At 48.9% G+C, this 19,484-nt stretch overlaps 2 long non-coding RNA genes across 2 annotated transcripts in view; one reads left to right on the forward strand and one right to left on the reverse strand.

The window, feature by feature from the left end:
- Positions 1–13,151, reverse strand: part of LOC132646869 (uncharacterized) — a 93,025-nt gene extending 79,874 nt beyond the window's left edge. The window contains exon 1 of the long non-coding RNA XR_009585209.1: positions 12,605–13,151. This is a non-coding gene — a long non-coding RNA (uncharacterized LOC132646869). The remainder of the gene's footprint in view (positions 1–12,604) is intronic.
- A 23-nt stretch (positions 13,152–13,174) lies between these two features.
- On the forward strand, positions 13,175–15,266 carry LOC132646870 (uncharacterized). Its single transcript, XR_009585211.1, has 3 exons — positions 13,175–13,398; positions 13,519–13,707; positions 14,926–15,266. It is a non-coding gene; the product is annotated as an uncharacterized LOC132646870 (long non-coding RNA).
- The last annotated feature ends 4,218 nt before the right edge of the window (positions 15,267–19,484 follow it).

Here is a 19,484-nt window from a genome sequence, read left to right on the forward strand (position 1 = left end):
CTGCCTGGTTACATCCCACTTGTGGCCACTCTTCTGTGCTTTCTCCCAACTCCTTGCAAACCAGGACTCCTGCCTCCTCACCCAGACCGAAGCATCTAGCCTTACCTATACAGTAGCCCCCTTGTCTACAGATTAATTTCGAAGCTACATAAGGTCAGCCAGGGTCTCAAAAGTATTAAGGAGGAAACTTCTGAAAATAAACAATTTGTAAGTTTTAAATTGTGTGTTGTGTAGTGTGATGAAACTCCACAGTTCCCAGGTCTGTCTGACTGTGAATTGGTTCTCAGTCCCTCAAATCCTCACTGTATAAACTACCCACCTATGACTCAGTTTGCCATATGGGTTACTAGATTAACTGCTACAATATCATAGTGTCATGTTTGTGGAGCCCTTGCTTCACTGAGCAATGGCCACAGCGAACAAAGGTAGTGATGTTGGCCGTAAGGATATGCCAAATGTGAGTTATAAAGTGCTTCAAGAGAACAAAAACCTGAATGTTCTTAATAAGGAGAAAGCATTAACCTGAGATTGATCAGATCTACAATTATGAATCTTATATCTATGAAATTGTGACAAAGGAAAAGAAATCTGTGAATTTCAGCTCAAGCAGCAAAAGTTATGGCCACAGTGTGTAGCTGTTGCTAAACTAAAAGGAAGACATTGAATGTGTGTGTGTGTGTGTGTGTGTGTGTGTGTGTGTGTGTGTGTAGGAAGAGATCTAGTATATACAGGTTTCTGTGTTTTCCATAGTTTGGGCATCCATTGGAGGTCCTGGATTGTACCCTGCTCCCATGACAAGTGGCCCTTCAGCCTCTGCTTCCCATGACCTGGCGCTCACCACTCACATTGGTTACAAAGAGTTTTGAAAGAAAACCACCTCGGTTCAAACCTTCGATCTGCTGTGTGACCTTGGGTAAGTCATTTGACCTCTTTATACCTACCATTCCTCCTCTGAGAAACAGAAGTAATTCCTTCTGAACAGGGTTATTGTGAAAATTAGCCTCACATATGTGTGTGATAGTTACAGAAAATCATCAGTGTACAACAATTAATGAATAGAACTAGGTCAAGACTGGATGGACAACAGGAATCCTGTCCCTTAGCTTTGCCTGCTGCCTTCCTGGACACCCTAGCCCACCAAGGCAGTCTACTGGACATTTAAAATGCCCCAGGGGTCTCTCTCACTCCCCATGTCCTTGTCCATTCCCCAGCATTTAGGCTACAGTTTCTTTGGGACGCTCGAACCTGGAACAAGCCAAAGTCAGCAGATCCTAAATGTGAAATCAGGAATGAATAGGCCATTTGAATGGAAAACACGACACTGGGGCAAGGGAGCCCTCCCAGCATTTGGATCATCTTTCACAAAGCAAACCAAATTTGCAAGCAAGTTGAGTGTGAGAAGTTGTCAGAGAGCAAGGGACGAAAACTGGGAATTCATTACACCTTCCCAGTGTCCGTCAGTCTTCAGACCCCCAGCAAGAGCCTTTCATTTCCAGCACTGACCCCGTGGTGTGTTTCACCTGTGCTTACACAGCTTAAAGGCCTTCCAAGGCTTGTTTGTGAGATCCTGTCTACCACTGCCTTTCCTCACCACCCTCTTCCCTACTCTGCTCTACTCTGGATTCCCAAGGCTGGTATGTGAAGACCTCATAGATAGAAACATAGGGAGTTGGGGTGTGGCACCGATCCTGCTCAGTTACTGGTAGCCACATGCCCCAACAGGACAGGCTGCTGTGAGGTCACCCGTGTTTCAGTGATTTCTCCCTGACGTCTTTTCCAGATTCCTGTCCTACCGACCACAAAGGGGAAGTTCCATTCCTTGCTGTCCTAAACACTGCCCACACCTTTGTAAATGGTACCTTTAAACTATTTGCAGGCCGATGAGGTGGCTCAACAGTTAAGGATACTGGCTGCTTTCTTTCAGAGGACTGAGGTTTGAGTCCTAGCACCCATATGGCAGCTCACAACCATCTATACTCCAGTTCCGGTGGATCTGATGCTCTCTTTTGGCCCCCTCAGGCACCAGGCTGTATACATTGTACACATCCATGTAGGCAAAACACCTATACACGTAAAATAATTAAAACTTTAATAAATATCAAATAATAATAATTAAAAACTCATTTCCATACCTAGAACAGGACACCTCAGGGAGAGAAAGTTGATCAGCGGTTACCATGACTGAGCAGGCCGGAGAGCGGATGAAACACCAGCAGTTCATACACGTCTTTAGCGTTTTGGCCAAAGATGGCGGCACAGTTCTAGGGAAGAGGCGCCTTGGTGGTGCACAGTTACATGAGTGTACTCGGTACCATAAGCTGCGTGCTTAAAGATGGAAATGATCTTCTGTTCCTGCGCGGGAGTGTTGTGATCAGGCTCAGGGCCTCAGACGTGGTAGGCAAGCACTCTACCACTAAACTAATCCCCAGCCCTGCCCAATATGGTAACTTTCATGTTAAATGATTTCTAGTTTTTGTTTGTTTTTTAGTGTATGTTCTGTGCACGGTCATATGTATATGTGTGTACACACGTGTGTACATCCATGTATGCTAGTATATGTGTGTGTGTGCCTATCCCAGCACACGTGTAAAGATCATAAGGCTGTGTAGCAAGTGTTCTTACCTGCTAAGACAACTCAATAGGGCCCTTACCACTGTCTCCATTAAGCAACCCAAGCATGCCTCCAGTCCTTGCCCGACACTGTTTCCAGGAGAGTCTTCTCCAAAAGGCCCCAAGTTCCTAAACCTTGGACTCAAGAAGCTGGCCCGGAGATCAGGCAGAGCAACTGAATCCCATGGTGGCCATTTCCATTAAACCATAAAAACTCGATCTCCTGTGTCATGGGAGAAATTTTCTGTTGTTCAAGATGTGCATATTGAAACTCTAATCCTCAATGTGAGAATGTTTGAAAAGAGCTTCTGGGAGGTGTCAGGGTTAGTTTAGGTGACAAGGTAGGGGTCCCAAGATGGAATTAATTACTTCATAAAAGAAGAGATGTGAGGCCTCTTCGTCTCTTCCAAACTCGTTCCTTTCCTTCCTTCTTCCCTCTTTATCCCTTTTCACCGTCTCCTGTACCCCCTTCCTGTCTCTCTTTCCAAGATGAAGACATGGGGGGAGACCATCTGCAAACCAGGAAGAGAGCCCTCCCCAGAGCCCAGCCATGCAGGCAGCTGTCACTTTGATCTTTGTGAGAAAATCCATTTCTGTGTGTGAGCTGCCCAGCCAATGGGATTTGTTATAGCATCATCCAGAGACAGGGGCTCCGGGACAGTGTGTTCTTTTGGAGTCCCACACATACCTGAGAACTCTGCAAGCCTGGCCTCAGACCGGGGTCTCCTGGTCTCTGATTCACACACTAACTTCAGCACCCCCACACACAACTGGAGATTCAGGGGAGACAGCCTTACCCTGCCAATGTCTGTATGACCTAGAGCAAGTCAGACTACTCTCTGTGCCTCAGTTTCTCCTTCTGTACAAAGAGGAAGTCAGACAGCTTTTTTTTCTAACCAGCAGAGTGCCTGTCTTTAAATAAACCCTTACAAAGAAAGCCAAAGTTAAAGCAAAACAAAATCATGGCTGCTTAGGTTGGGATAGGGTGGGAGGCTGAATCTCCCTTCCTCAGCAACCCCAATTCTGCATCTAAGAAACCCCAGAGTTCTACAAGGCCCACTTTGACAAACTGTGCCTTAGAAAGTCCTCCAAAGCTCCCCAGCTTCTGTCAGGGTGTGACCGGAATGATGCTGAGCACCTGAGTTTTGTGTCAGCTTTTTCTAAATGAATGGCAGGTCCTCTGAAAAGATCCACAGCCTCCTGTCAGGGACAGCATTGGGGCCTGGGCCTGGAGACCACCAAGTGGAGACTCACTTCCTGCAGCACTCTGGGGTGTCAGGAACTGCTGAGCCCTTGTGCCTGCCTCTGCCTGGAGGGAATCTTGGTGTTCCCTAGCCCTGCCTAAGGCCGCCTGACTGCTACTTCCAAACACAAGCCATAGGCCAGTCTGAGGCCAAGAGCAATATTTTGTCAGTGAGTCTATTGAGAAAATAATGGAATAAAAGAAGACACCATCACGAAGTGATGCACAGCTTCCCTTCAATCCGACACAGCCTGAACAAGACTGAAACGGCCCTTCCAGATTGGGCCTGCAGCCCAAAGCTCTGAATAAGCATTTAAAATGGGTGTGTGATTTATCCCTGGGGACACAGTGACGTGGGGCTTCAAGGCAGCCGCTCACTCAGCCTCACAGGCATCGCAGGCCATCGGCCTGGCTGATTCCTTCAGTGTTGGTTTGTGGAGTTGGCTGTCACCACCCTCCTCCCTCCCAGGTGACCCCAGTGCTGTGGACAGTCCCAAGGCAGGAAGGATCTAGCTATAAATGGCCTCACTCCCTTCTGGCAAGGCAAAAGACATCATAGTGGCATCTAATGTCTCCTGAGCGTGTGGGACCCTTGTCAGACACGTTTCCAATGTGCTGAGTACCATCAGGATGCCCACATTCCTGTTAGCTTGGGAAAACTGAGGCACACAGATGTAGGTAACTTGCCTGCTGAGAGGGAGCAAACCAGGCATTAGAACCTGGTGTGCTTGATTCTTGGATCCTTTACTGAGGCTCCATGTGGCCCTCTAGAGGATAGGACCTTCTCTTCTGTCTTCACTTCTGGAGTCTCAGTTATCTTCCTCCCTGGTACCCTGTAAGCCTCTATGCAGACACATCCCTATAAGCCCCAACGGGCTACAATTCCATTTGTCACCTACACACTGTGTGAAGAGATATGAAAATCCCTCCTCAAGACCTTGCCTGCAAGATCTTTTGCTCAGCCTCTGCTGAGGCTTAAGGTTATCGTTAGATAACTGGTTAGATTACTGGTGGCCGGGGGTGGAGATGGTTCAGTCAGTAAAATGCCTGCCGTGCAAACGTGATGGCCTGAGTTGAAATCCCAGCACCCATATAAAAGTTGGGCATGATGTAACCCTAATTGTCAGGGGCACAGAGACAGGCAGATCCTTGGAACTCAGTAGCCAGTCAGGTACCAGTTTCAGTGAGAGACCCTGTGTCAAAAAAATTGGGTGGAGAACAGTTGAAGAAAAACACAATGTCAACCTCTCGTCTCCACACCCATGTGCACACGCGCACATGAACATACACCACACATACACAGAGTTCCTAGCCACGTGCACATGGCCTAAGAGGCCAGAAAACAGACATCCTGATCCTAACTCCCGAGGCTTTCTCACAGCCTTGGGTCAATCCCTTTCCTCTCTGGGTTTCGCTTTTCTCTTCTGACAGGTGATTGTGAAAATGCTCTCTTACCTTCCAAGGTCTGTAAGAAAACTGAAGTGGGAAATGCATTAAGCAGGGAGAGACTTGCAAACTGGAGGTGCTGAGCCTGCAGAGGGTGTCTTATCGGCTCTGCTTATTTTAGAGGTGCCAATGAACTTCTTGCATGAACAACTAAACTACTCGGATGAGAAGAAACATGCCCTCAAATTCTGGGCCGTTCAATCCGGGCTGGGCTCAAGATTACAGTTCTCACTAGCCAGTGTAACTATGCTCAGAAACCTGATGCCTGGTCCCACTCTGTTCTCATGTACTCTCCTCTGGATATTGCCACCCCCATGCTACCAGATTCTGTTTCTAGGCCCATTTCTGCCAGGTCATCAAGAGGCTCTGAAGAAAGAATTCCTACTCTGACTGATTCAACCCCCTGTGCCTCCACCTCCCACCTTGTTCCAGAACGAGCCATGGACCAGAAGAGGGGGTCTGTGGGTGAATGGAAGGATGTGATTTATGGGATGGACAGAAACATGAGTGATAGTGGACGGCAATGCTCACCCCACCACCTCACTCTGTCTCCAGATGCTTCTGTCCCAGAAATTCTTCCAGGAAATGCCACAGAATCACCCTCCAGGAAGGTGGCTATCGCCTGTCACAAAAACCAGCGGCAAGAGTCTTGAGAGAGGCCATGAAGCATGTCCAGAGTGACACTCCTCCCTAGGAACCCTAGAACTCTGTCACTCCTTAACACGCCCCTCACCATCTAAACTGTAGCTTGTGGCTCTTATTTCAGCAACCTACAGCTCCCCCCCCCCAGCCAGCGTCTCCGTAGCCCAACCTCTCTCTTCTGCCTTTCGAAGTCTAGCTCATATAGCCACTCCTGAAGCCATCTCCAGAACGGAGACCAGACCGTGCCTGGACGCTGCCTACTTGGCCAATGTACATCCACAGAGCCTCTCATTAGTCTACCTTCCACCAAACAATTTGGGAATTGCTCAGGAGTGCTGGGAGTGGCCATACACAGAAAGCAGGAGCCCTGACAGTGAGGGGTCACATGCTCTGAGGACAACATGAAGGCAGTATGTACACAAGCCATGTCCTTGAAGAAGAGTAACCTCTAAGGAGGTGGGAGGTCAGGGGTTTCCATTCAGGCAAGGGATCCAGTTAAATTACAGTGGGAAACCCATCTCTGGAACTTTCTGCATGACTTTAAGCAGATGACTGTACTTCTCAGGGATTCTTATCTACTCAAAGAACCATTATGGGTATTCTATAGGGAAGTACGTGTAATTGGCCTAGAGAATTTGAACAAAAGATGTCTCAAAAAAGAAAGTGATAGCCAAAGAAAAGCTGTAGGTAGATTGCTCTTAAGACTCAGAGAAGAGGGTAAGAGGACACAAGAGATTGGAGAAGGCTTCCTGGAGGAGGCAGCAATAGATCTGGGCCTTGAGGGACCAAGACTTCAGTAGAAGAAAGAGAATGGTTGGACACCAGCAAAGGCCCTGAGCTTGACAAGAGATGCTGAACGGTGTAGCTGAAGTCTAGGGGTACCAGAGATTTGATTGAGCTCCATGCTAACTCCATCAGGACGACAACACTTTTCCCCCAGTCTCACCATCTGTAGAATGAGGCTGCCAGGGTCCAGAAACCTCTGCGCCCCAAGCCCTCCAGGACATTTCATTCTGCACTGCCTAAGCTCCCAGGCTCCTAAATGCTTCCACATGTCAACCCTGACCTGCAGGGCTCCTTATCTTTGCCTGCACAACATGGCCAGCCAGCTCTGCTTCCGGGCTCTGGATGGCCTCCCTGTGGTCCTGGAGCAGACATCCATCTCAGGACCGCTAGGTGCTGTGCCCAGGCTCTGTCAGAAGCACAAAGCCTGCCTGGGGTGACAGTCTCATCATCTCCCTCTTCCTCCTCCAGCCTCAGACGCGCTGAGGGCAACATTGACTTATTTGGGGGCTGCAGGGTACAGGGAATGTTATCATTCTCAGGGAACGCCGAGTCCCAGTCTCACTGCTTATTCTGGCCCTTCTCCTAGGATGCTGCGGGAGGCCCATCATTGGTGAGGCCTCCCTCCTGCTCTCAGCCACCCAGGGCTCCCAGTTCCAAAGAAGTGTCAGGTTTCAGAGACTTGAACCAAGTTCCTGAAGGAGCAGCAGCAGCCTCTTTGACTCTTGGAGCAGAGAGACTGGCAAGGCTGAGGGTCACTCCCCCTCAAGTCCCCTGACCCTCACCTCTGCCGATGCCAGGCATTGGCCTTTCAAGCTGGAATATGAGAATTCTAGAATTTTAGCACCTGAGAACTCAAGAATCATCAACAGATAGAATCTGAGGCTGTCAAAACCAAAGGAGTTGTTGAATCTCACATGTCTACACTCCTGAAATTCTAGACTCTCGTAATCAGATCATGCATACAGGGAAGGGATGAGAGTCATCGCTTCCCAGCTGTGTGACACTGAGCACGTGAGCTCTTTCCTCACCTGTGATACGGGGCTGTGCTACTTCCCACTTCTTAGGGATTCGTGTAAACTGAATGAGCTGACGTGTACACGGCACTTAGAACAGAGCCGGGCACATGGACTTCAGCCCTGTGGCCACAAAGTACTGGATTCTGCCAGCAACCAATATGAATTTGAACAAGGGATAAGGGGCTTCAGAGGATTCAGCCCCATGAGATCCTGGGCAGAGAGCCCACCCACACTAGGCCTTGACTCACACAAACAAAGTACTCCCCTTCACCCCGATCGCATGCACTACTTTAAGCCTCTAGGTATGCCGTAATTTGTTATACACCTTCCAGCCAGATCATCAGTCCCCTTGCTACATTCTGTTGGAAGCGTGACAAAGTGAGCCCAGATCCAGTATGAGCGGGAACCCCATAGGACCCTGCACACCAGCAGCTATGATCCATAGTGCAACATCTTTGGACACCAGCAGTCAAAAGCACTATCGATTCTTCAGGGCTAAGTTCCACCATGACCCTGTATCTGGCTGTCAGTTTTCTAGAAGGTAAAATGTTATGTTAAGAAAATTGTTTTATATGGTAGCTGGGTGTCGTATCAGAACTGAGCCCTCATGCTGAAGTCATCATCTAGTCTATGCCCATTCAAAACCAAGTGAGGCCTCCCTAGAAGGATTCCCGAGGGCCGCCCTAGCTTAACCCTCTGCAGTAAGAGAAGCTGAGCTCTTCAGAGGGAAAGAGATTTCCCTGTGTCCCACAGAAAGCCAGAGCCTGGGTGAGATATCAGGTTCCCCAACATCAAGATCAGCTAATGAGCACTCTAGGCCCTGTCCCCACAATGCCCTCACTCCAGAAGAGGACAGTTAGAATGGAAATTCTCCCCACACAGACCTCCAGAGGCCTGGGACTGGAGAACAGGCAAGTACCAGAAGCCACATCTGACCTAATTCATCCTTGATGGATTAAGGATGGATGGATGGATGGATGGATGGATGGATGGATGGATGGATAGATGGGCCAGCAAGTAGATGAAAGGAAGGAGGGTGGAAGGGTTGGGTAGATGGATGGATGGATGGATGGATAGATGGGTGGATAGATGGATGGATAGGTAGATGGGTGGATGGATGGATGGATGGATGGATGGATGGATGGATGGATGGATTGGTGGGTAGATGGGTGGGTGGATGGATAGGCCAGCAAGTAGCTGAAAGGAAGGAGGGTGGGAAGGGTGTTAATGGGTGAGTGGTGAGTGAGCAAACATGTTATGTCTTTATCCCCTGGCCCACTCTGGGATCCAGGAAAATCACTCGTCCCCATTCTTCACCAGGAACAAGGGTGGTATCCAGACAAGTAAACCCAGAAATGCCCTATGGAGTTGTTTTTCTGGGCAGTTTTTTCAAGGGTACTGTCAGTTCCTACCTGTTCCTTATTCCACAACTAAGGGCCCAAGCCCCCGTCACCTTTGACCCTAGTCCATCTCCAGTGAAAACTGCCAGAAATTCCTGATTGTCCTAAAACAGTGTCATCCTTTCTGCTCTGTGGACTTCTGCTCTTTTGTGTAATAACCCTTCACAACCCAGAGTAATCCTAATCATCACCTTGTTTGCACTTGTTTCCCGTCCTAGATGATCAGTTCTCTGTGGCTAAGGACCTCAGTGTTTCTCACCACCAGATTCGAGGATTCTGACACAGGCAGTGACAGGCAGTGCTTGTGTCGAACAAAAGAGTGTGTGAATGGAATTGAGATTAAGTCTGGGACAAGAACTTCAGTTCTGGTCCAAGCAGGTGTTATATCTGAGTCCCCAGTCTGTAAAGCAGGGGTTCTCAACCTCTGGGTTGTGACTCCTTTGGTGGTTGAATGACCCTTTCACAGTGATTGCCTTAGACCACTGGAAAAACACAGATACTTGCGTTATGATTCATTAACAGTAGCAAGATCATAGTAGCGACGAGAATAATTTTATGGTTGGGGGGTCACCACAACATGAGGAACCGTATGAAAGGCTGTCACAGTGTTAGGGAGGTTTGGGAACCACTGCTGTGAAGATGAAGAGTACAAGAAGCTACCCTGAGCCCCACCCCCCCTGACCTTCTCCCCTTCACCCCAATTGCATGCACAAACCAGACTCCTCACCAGGCATGAGTGGACAAGATGTCCCTAGGTGATACACATTTTGAAATAGATAAGATCTGTAGGTATGAATCTTGCTTATTGATTTCTCCAAGTTTACTAAAAGCATGCTTTTATGTCCCACCCAGAGTTCCTAACCAGTATGATTTTTGAGTTGTCACCCAATGAACCAATAACTATATAAATGGATAAGTGGATGCCTGATGGATAGCTGAACTGCTTGATGAATAAGGATGGATAGTGGATGGATGGATGGATGGATGGATGGATGGATGGATGGGCCAAGCAAGTAGATGAAAGAAGAGAGGGTGGGAAGGGTGTTGATGGATGAGTGGTAAGTGAGTAAACATTCAATTTACTACATCTTGAACTCTGTAGAGTCATGAAGTGGAGGAAGCAGATGTTTTCTGTGGCCCTACGGAACAGGCAGAGCTGAGAGCCCTAAGTCAAAGCTACGGCAAAGTAAACTCCAGCTCATTATAAACAGAAGATTGCTATCACTGGGCATGCCCCACCCATCACGGGATACAGGGAGCAGGAAGAAGCCAAATGTTGGTCAGATTAAGAAACCGTAGGGTTCTGCAGGACTCATAGAGAACTTTCTGCCATCAAAGTTTGGGATGTCTGGGCCCCTCATTCTTTAAGCTAGCACTTGGATGCTCTTTACTTTGGTACCTCTCTGGGGTCTGAGGACAGGCTAAGCAACATGAGATGCACTGTGAGCATTTATGAGATATGCTCCTGACAACAGCTCATGGGGTTGAGGCTGCATCTCACCCCATATCTGTCTGCTTTTCCCACTTCAGCTTGCTGCACATAAGATAGCAATGCTAATATTTCAGAATCTTAAACAGCCCAACTTGAATGTTACTACCCTCCTGGTCTTCATTGGTACCATGTACAAAAGATCATAGCAATATCTTCATAATGTTGTTGGGAGAATTAAGTAAAAGAATGGTACAGCCTGCCTAGTACCATGCTGAGCATGTTGGAACCCTCAATAAGTGATGATAGCAACATTGGTATTGGCTGTTAATATGAAGAGCCACATCTACATTTGCATTCATATTTATTATTCACATCTACATTTGCATTCATATTTATTATTGCATTTATATTTATTACTATAGTATAGTACTGTATTACATGGTATTACTGTAGATGTATTACTCTACAATATTACCATGGATTCACAGACACTTGAAACAACATGTTACTCAAAGCTGACCTTTTTAGAAGCTTGGGGCATTGAAATTACCATATATTACAGCCATGGAAAATTCAATCTGGCTACTCTCACATCAGGCAGAATAGCTGGTCCTGAATCCAGTCAAGCCCAACAGCCCAGGACAGAAGCCTCCCTCTGGTGTTCTTCATCCCACAGCTCCAGGCCAAAACATCCTCTGGGACCACCTGGGGGGTCCCAGCCGAACCCCTTGGCCCTGTACTCCTATTCACAGACAACCCAGAATCCCAGGAATTTGTGACCACAGTGAGTGGGCCCACTGATTGGGCCTGGAGGATGATGAAATATGGAAGCTTCCAGAGTTAGCCTGGTGGGGAAGGCCACATTTTCTGTGTCATGTTCTATTGCACGCCAATCAATTACAGTGTGTCCTATATAAACACATCATGAGGGCTTTGACAGGGGGCCGGGGTGAAGTTGGGTGTCAGGGTAAAACAGGGGATAATAAAATCACTGGAGATTTATTCCTCTAAATTGGAAACTTCATGCTTACACCTGACTAAATCATCAGGCTGAAATTGGAGCTGACTCCCACGGAAAACACGTGTAACCTTATCCCATCTTTGTTTAACAGCGACCCATCAAGCCACTGATGGATTCTCCAGATGCTCAAGCATCCTCCTTCGGGTCCCTGAGTTGTGGGGGTCTCAATCAGACCTGTCTTCACTGTGCCCACCCTATTCTCTGGTGGCTTTTTCAGGGCTGGCCAAAGGGGCCTTTCTTAAAGGTGCCTGTCTGCGAGGCCTCCATTCCCTAAAAAGCTCCCCAGGCTCCCATCACGAATTTACACCGTGTGTGCACCCACAGTCGTCCCATGGAGCCATCTGGAAGAGGGCAGTGCTGCTAAATAATAGAAGAGGCAACCAGGATATCAATAAATAAGCTCCAGGCTAGAAGCTCTCCACCCTAGCTTCAAGTCACAGGCCTGAGACAGCTTCTATGGTTAATGAAGCCTGTTTCTTCACGCACAGAACTTAAACTGAGGATTTGGTAAGCTGATGACTGAAGCTGCCTTACTATTTATAAATGTGCGGTTTATATTGTTTAATCTTCCATTTAAATTATGAAACACGTATGTGGTCCCAGGAGGTGGTGTGGAGTTAGCCAACCTCTACATGAAGGAGTTTCCCTGTGTCAGGAGTTGCCAACAAGAAAGGGGAGGAAGACTCCCTGAGGGGATTCTAACATTAACCCCATCCCCACCTCAAATGTGCGGGACCCCCCTGGGCGAGAAGATTCTAGTTCTAAACAAGATTCTGTTTACTCCCCAAATCACAGGTAAGAACTACACAGAGATGGCAAATCAGAGCGAGATCAGAGAGTTTATATAGTTTTCCCGGATCACACAGTCAGGAACCAGAATGTCCCTTGACACTTGCTGACACCTCCCGCCAAGTTCATTAAAATAGAGATAAGGTGAGCGCTATGTGCCTGCCTCTCCCAGACCCTCCCTCCAGACCCGTAAAGTCTTCCGCGTACCAACACACTCACCCCATTGCACACCGCAGGTAGTCAGCGGCTGGGAGGCTGCAGCAGAAGGCTCCCGGCTCAGAAGAGGGGCCCTAGCTCCCATCCTAGGCTTTCACCTCCACCATGGCCCTTTCGACGGGCTGGGGTGGGGGAGGGAAGGAGAAGCCCCTGTGTCATTTTCAGCAGCAGTCAGCAGAGCCTTACAAAGTGCAAGATGGCTTTTTTAGCCCAGCATAAGGATCTAGTTAAAAACCAATAAATCAGCAGTGAAATGTGCATAGCAGCCTTCTCCGTAAAATCAACATGGCTTGTGCCTCTGCGGGGAGCCTTCTGACTGCCGGCAGAAGCCTGGGGCGCAGGCAAAGCCCTCCTCCGTCTCGCAAGAGCCTTTGGAGGGGTGGGGGATAGAGAGACAGAGGGGGGAGGAAGGGAGGGAGAGGGAGAGATCTCCTCTGCCCTTAGACAAGGAGAGACACACAACCCGGAGCGCCGTCGCGGAGGTGCCTGGACTGGAGATCTGTAACCCCTAGACACAGACATGCCAAGAGGCGTGTGAGCAAGGCCCAGACCGCCCTCGGCCTCCTCCTCCTCCCGACACGGAAAATCGAATTAGGAGACAGCCGGGCTGGGACTGGATGAGATGCGAGCGCCGGGAGTCTCCCCAGTATTGAATCCGACCGCCAGCTGCAGGGAGGGCACGGGATCCCTTGGTGCAGACGGGCCCCCAAGCCCTGCTTCCCCTTGGGTCGGTGTTTAATATCTGTAAAACTGCCACTCGGACAGCCAAGGTAAACAGCGTCCCCGGCAGTTCAAAGGTGAGCGCGCACCAACGCCCTCCCTCGGGCCGCGCCGCCAGCGCTGCCTCTGTGCTCCCCGCGCCGCGTCTCCCACGCACGCTCCAGATTTCTCATTAAAATCGGCAACTGTGTCAACAGCGCGGCCGGGGCGCCGGAGCTGGAAAAGCCATTTCGCCGCCCTCCCGGTCCCCGCCAGGCCGCTATCCCTGCGCCGCTCCCCAGCGGGTCCCCGGAGGGTCCCGCAGTGCGCTCTGTCGGGCCCAGGCCAGGCCACCCAGCGGCGGTAGGAGCCCACCCAGCCCGGTTCAGGCGGTGGCAGCCTGACAGGTGAGAGCTCTGGCAACCCTCCGGCCTCCGACCTTGCACCAGGGCCAAGAGGGTATCCTCTGTCCTGTATCAGGGTTCCTTGCAGAATCCGCAAGACAACTGCAGCCCCGGACACTCCTGGCCAGCTTGTTTATTCCCTGGAACTTCTTTTTTGTCCCCCTGATCTATAGCAAAGTATTAGCCCCTTGGCCGGCAATAAGATTGCCTGGAGAACAGTGAGGGGCTGTACCCTCTTGCAGTAGAATCGGACTCCAGGTCAGAGGGAAAGCCAACATTGGACAGTAGAGTTCAGACCCAGCTCCAACAGACGGGATACCCCTTCCTTGCTCCTTTGGAAAATGTAGAGACCTTGAAGGCTGGAGGAAAAACCCAGCACTTGCGGCTCCTTCCAGAGGACTCTAGTTCTGTTCCCAGAATTCACTTAGGACTGCACATACGCACGCACGCGAGCACACACACACACACCAAGCATAGAGGGGCTGGAAGGATTGCTCGGTGGTTAAGAGCACGGAATCCTCTCCCAACCGACCCAGGCTCAATTCCCAGCACCCACGTGGCAGCTCACAACCATCTGTAACTCTTACCCAGGATCTCATTGCCCTCTTCTGGTCTTCGCAGGCACCAGGCACGCATATGGTACACAGACAGACATGCACATGAGGTACAGACATGCAGACAGAACGACCATAAACATGAAATAATTTTTAAATAAACCTAAAGAAAATAGAGACAATAATGGAAAGATAAGGGCACTGCCCACGTCCTCCAGCTCCTGGGGCTCGAAACTGCTCCACTCGGTAGTTATTCTTTCATTAGCCTGTATTTATTTATTAAGGCCCTCATGCGCAGAGCCATGAATGAAGCAGCTGGTAGTCCGGGGGGGAGCCAGCAAGCAAGGAAGACAGGAGGCTGACTCTCCTGGAACAGAAATCTATGGAGAACCCTAACTGGATCTTCCAGACCAGGCTCTAGGGAAAGGAGACATAGCCGTGGCTGAGAGGAGAGGGCAAAGGCAGTAAAGAAAGTGTTCTAGGACTTGGATGGAGCCTGAGGAGAGAGCGGTGAGGGATGACAAGGACACAGAGACAAAAGTGGGGCTGGTGGAGGAGGGCATATGCTTTTGCAAGCTGTGTTACTTTCAAGGAACGCTCCTAAGTTTTAGTGTTTATGTGTGCTGGCTTGTACACGTGTGATTACTTATTTTTTTCTGTTTAACAGGGGAAAGTGGGAACAAAGTCCCCAACAAATTATGCAGTCCAGTTTCTGGCATTTGGGAAAATCATGTTGGTGAGCACATCAGGAGTGCAATGGATAAGCCTCATCTTGGTTCTTCCTGCCTAATAAGTGTGTGAGTCTGTACGTATGTAAGTATGAATATTTGAATGTACCCGAAGACGTATACCCACATGTGTGCATGTTTAAAATGTGTCTGTCTATTTAGATATATGCATGTTGCCTAGGTCAACATTCATGTGTCAGCATGAGTGTGTATGTACCTGGATATGCAGCTGCAACAGCAGAAGCTTGAATAAAGATGTGTGCCCTTGCCTTTGCACAAGCGTCTGCCTTGTTTGTGTGTATCTGTGTTTGCAAACCTGTGTGGCCACACATTTCAAAAAAATGGAGTTCTCTCCCGTCTCATAATTCCATGGCAAGAGTGTAGGGCTGGGGCAGCTGACTGGGCTCCAAGTTTAGCTTTCGTCAGGGCCATCATACCATGGCCAGAACTCCAAACCTCAGCCTCCATTTTTCAAATGGTTGACATGATTCTTCTCCCTCTAGGAAGCCAGCCTTTCCTTGATTGTCTCCTGAAAAGTACACCCTCCTCCCTCTGTCCAGCTTCCCCAGTCCTCTCAAACTGACCACTGTGAACCAACAGTTTTAAAACAGAAAACTGAAAGAAACAAGATCAAATTGTCACATGCAGTAAAGACACGTGTTCATGGTAACACGTTTGTCAGGGAGTGCTGGTGACGCCAGGCTGAAAGGAAATGTTACTGAGGTGAGGTCAAGAGTACAGGTGTGTTCTCTCCCTCTTTTCCACCTCCTGGACTTCAACTTAGACTTGAGACTCTCACATGGCACTGCTTTGGTAAGCTTGGTGTTTCCTCCAGCTGCTGCCCCCTCCAGAGTCTTCATCAGCAACCTTCTTTAAAGAGGTGTTTACACTCAGCACCCACACTTCCTTCCGCTAGGCTTGGGGACTTAGTACCTGGGTACATCCCTAGTTCCCACTTCCCACCTTCCCCTACTTTTCTGCTTATGTGACCACCTTCTCCATCTCCTCTGGAGGCTCTTCTGTTCCTGCCCTGCTCTCAGTGAGGGTACTTCTCTGTTCCAGCCTCGAGACCCTCTTTTCTAGTCTTGGTAACAGGAGAGTTGGGTCCAGATGAAGACACCGCTTCAGAATCTTTATCCTGTCTTTCCCTATGCAGTCACATCTCTGCAAGTCCTCTCAGAGGCACCTAGCTTCTTCCTGCTCCTTTCCTGGTGTCCCCTGTCTCTGTGTGGGCAACTCTGCCTTGGCTTATTCCCGAATCCACCAGTGCCAGCACCCAGACGCCCTCTCTCAGCACCCTCATTGGGCCTTCGCTTCTGTCCCGAGGCGGAACTGGAATCACACTGCCTGAACCATTTCCAGAGGCTTCTGTGGGGCTCTGATGTCATCTCCCTGGTGTCATCTCTCCTTGCTCACTCCAGCAAGCTCTGCAGTCTCCATCCTCTGCCGCTGGATGAAGATCTGGCTGCCACATCCTCCAAGAGCTGCTTGCCTGGGGTTGTTCATCTCTAGCACCTCTGACTACCCTTGTTCTGCCTGGAGCTCCTTGGGCTGGTGACCCATGACCAGCTGCCCCCCTCAGCTTGCTCAGCTAAATGTCCTCACTCTCAGGTTCTTTTGGCCAGGACTGACTGATCCAGGGCACCCCAAGCTCACGTTCAAAGACTCAGACCCGCCCCAGCTGCTAGTCCTCATAAATGAGGATTAGGTGGCCCCCTTTGAGGCAGACGGGTGGGCTGTGAGAAGAGTTGGTTTGGTATAGATTTTATGACAGGATCACATTTCGTCATCAGACCCCTCTCTGAAGCCAGCCAAGGGCAGGTCAGGGGCAGGGGAATGGGAACCTGAGCTCTCAGTCATCCCAGAACAGGGTTACCAGCACAGGAGGGAGCAGGGCTGGAAGGGCCGGTCAGCCCGTCCTCTGCCACCCACCCACAGTGTGACCTGGGGTGAGTCCTCCGAATCTCTGGTCTGTGAAAAGAGGGCTCTAGAGTGAGTGGGGCCCCAGACCATCTTCACTTCCAGGCTCCTAGACCCCTTTCCAGTCTAAGCCACAAAAATCCATCACCCTTCCCAAAAGGATGCTAAGACTTATAAACCCATGAACCAAAGTAGCCACAAAAATTACAGGCTTCTAATTACACATTTCAGATAAATAAATAGGTTTGAGTATAAGTATATCCCAAGCATTATACAGACATATTAAAAAACTGTCTGAAATTCAAATCTAGTTGGTGTCCTGTGTTTTTAACTTTGTAAATTTGGCATTCCTACCTTGTATGCCATGAGGTTTATAGGGCAATAGCTCCATGGTCCTTCTAAGCAAAACAGGTCAGAGTTGGCAGGGAAAATGGTCTTGGACGAGCCATTCAGCTGTGATCAAATGCACTCAGAACTCTGTGAAAGGGTGTTCCAAGAGAAGGGAACAGCATAAACAGAGGGGCAGAGGCAGGTTTGGTGCTGAGAATGATTAAGGGAAGATCGCAAAGGATGAAATAGCTGGAGTCAGATGCTGCCACATCCAATCTATGCTGCTGCTGCTGCTGCTGCTGCTGCTGCTGCTTTGTTAGAGAAGGAAGTCCAGAGGGTCTTAGCTGAAGCAAATTTACAGCCAGAGACTGGGGTACAAGGAACAGACTCTAGCTGCACAAAGATTAGGGGAAAGAAAACTCATACGGTCTAGGAGAAACCTTAAAGATCTACTCAGGAACTTGAGGCCCAGATTTGTTCTATTCATGTGCTCGTATTAAAACGTACAAGTCCCCCAACAGGCTCGTGTGTTGAATTCTTGGTTCCCAGGTGGTGCAGTATCGGGACATTAGGAGATGAGACCTATTTAGAGGAAGGAGGCCCCTGGAGTCGTCAGCCCTTTCCTCACTCTCTTTTTCCTGCCCACCATGAAGTGAACACCCTCCTCCATACACTCCCACAGCGGTGATGTTGTGCTTCAGCACAGACTTAAAATCCGCAGAGCCGAGGGCTGTGGACTGGCCTATGTGCAGCTATGAGCCAAAATAAACACTTCCTCCCTTGTTTGTGTCAGGAATTGCATCATGGTAATAAAATTAATGCCTTCAGAGTAAACAATACTCAGTAGTCAATAAATAACAGTTGGATTGTTCTTCCTATCAGGCGCTTAATACATGCTGTGGCTTTGCACTAGCTGACCTCCGCCCCAAACCCCCAGATGGTCCCCCACGGGTCTAGGGTCATTTCTTTACTTGTTTAACATGCATAGGTGCTTTGCCTGAATGTATGTCTGTATACCATATGCATGCCTGGTGCCCGTGGAGGTCCGAAAAGGGCATCAGAACCCTGGAACTAGAGTTATGGATGGTTGTGAACCACCTTGTGGATACAGCGAACCGAACCCAGGTCCTCTGCAAGAGAAAGAAGCATGCTTAGCTGCTGAGCTGTCCCTCCAGCCACAGAACGAAAACAAGGCCAGTTGGTACACTCTGACCTGCTTCACCATCCTCTTCCCCAATGTCAGGGAGAGGTATTGACAGAGTGCATTTCAGGAAGGAAGCAGTGAAAACTGTATAAAGCCGGGGGACTGCTATGCAGGAGCTTCTGCAAGGTAACCTTCCCCGAATCTCATGTTGTTCTCTCAACAGTTCTAGGAGTAGGGTTTAAAGTGCCACTATAGAGACATGAATCCCAACCCCAGCTTTGCTTGAGCCTGCTGCAGCAAGCTCCAAGTCCCTCCAAGAATAAGCCTCCTGCCATTGCGTCCATCCGTGAGGACTTGGAACCCAACCTGCTCAGGAGGCATACACATTATTCTTCTCACAATGTTATAAAGACATTAGTGTCGCCAGAAACCTTGGATCCAGTCTCAAGTTTCCCAGTTCTCAGCTGCATAGTTTTTAACTTTCTAAATTTGTGCTTTTTTTTTTTTTTTTTTTTTTTTTTTTTTTTGGTCTAGAAAATTAGGATAAAAATGCCTCCCTCTTAGCGATGTTGTGACAATTCAGTATGATGATACATAGGAAAGAGCTTTCTAAACCAGAAAGCAGAGTACTGCTGTGTTTCAAGCCCAGATCACAGACATACAACAACATCCAAACTTAAATCTTTCACCAGTTCAAATCTCACAGAGTCCTGGAGCAACCTCTTGGTTAGCAGATAAGGCCTCCTCTCTGCTGATTTGACATCAGACTTGGCATTTGTCAATGTTTGATATGCCCTTCTGTGTATGGTGTGAAAATCCTGTACCAGGCACTGGCGAATGATGCCATAGTGCTTGCTTGCCCTTGGATGGGTGGAGAGGTCAGTGGGGAAACAGACAACAGCCAGTGATCAGAGACTCAAGAACAAGATGCATATGAATAAACAGGCTGAACTGGGGAACTGAAGAAAGCAGCCCCACAACTTTTCTCCAGGTTTGCACGAGGCTTACATACACTTTTATTCTTTTATCCAACAAATGTCTATGGGGCTCTTCTAAAGGGGTGGGATGTACCAGCAAACAAAATAAATAGTTCCTGTTATCAAA

This window comes from Meriones unguiculatus, chromosome 12, assembly GCF_030254825.1.
Source record: "Meriones unguiculatus strain TT.TT164.6M chromosome 12, Bangor_MerUng_6.1, whole genome shotgun sequence".
NCBI classification, from domain to species: Eukaryota; Metazoa; Chordata; class Mammalia; order Rodentia; family Muridae; genus Meriones; species Meriones unguiculatus.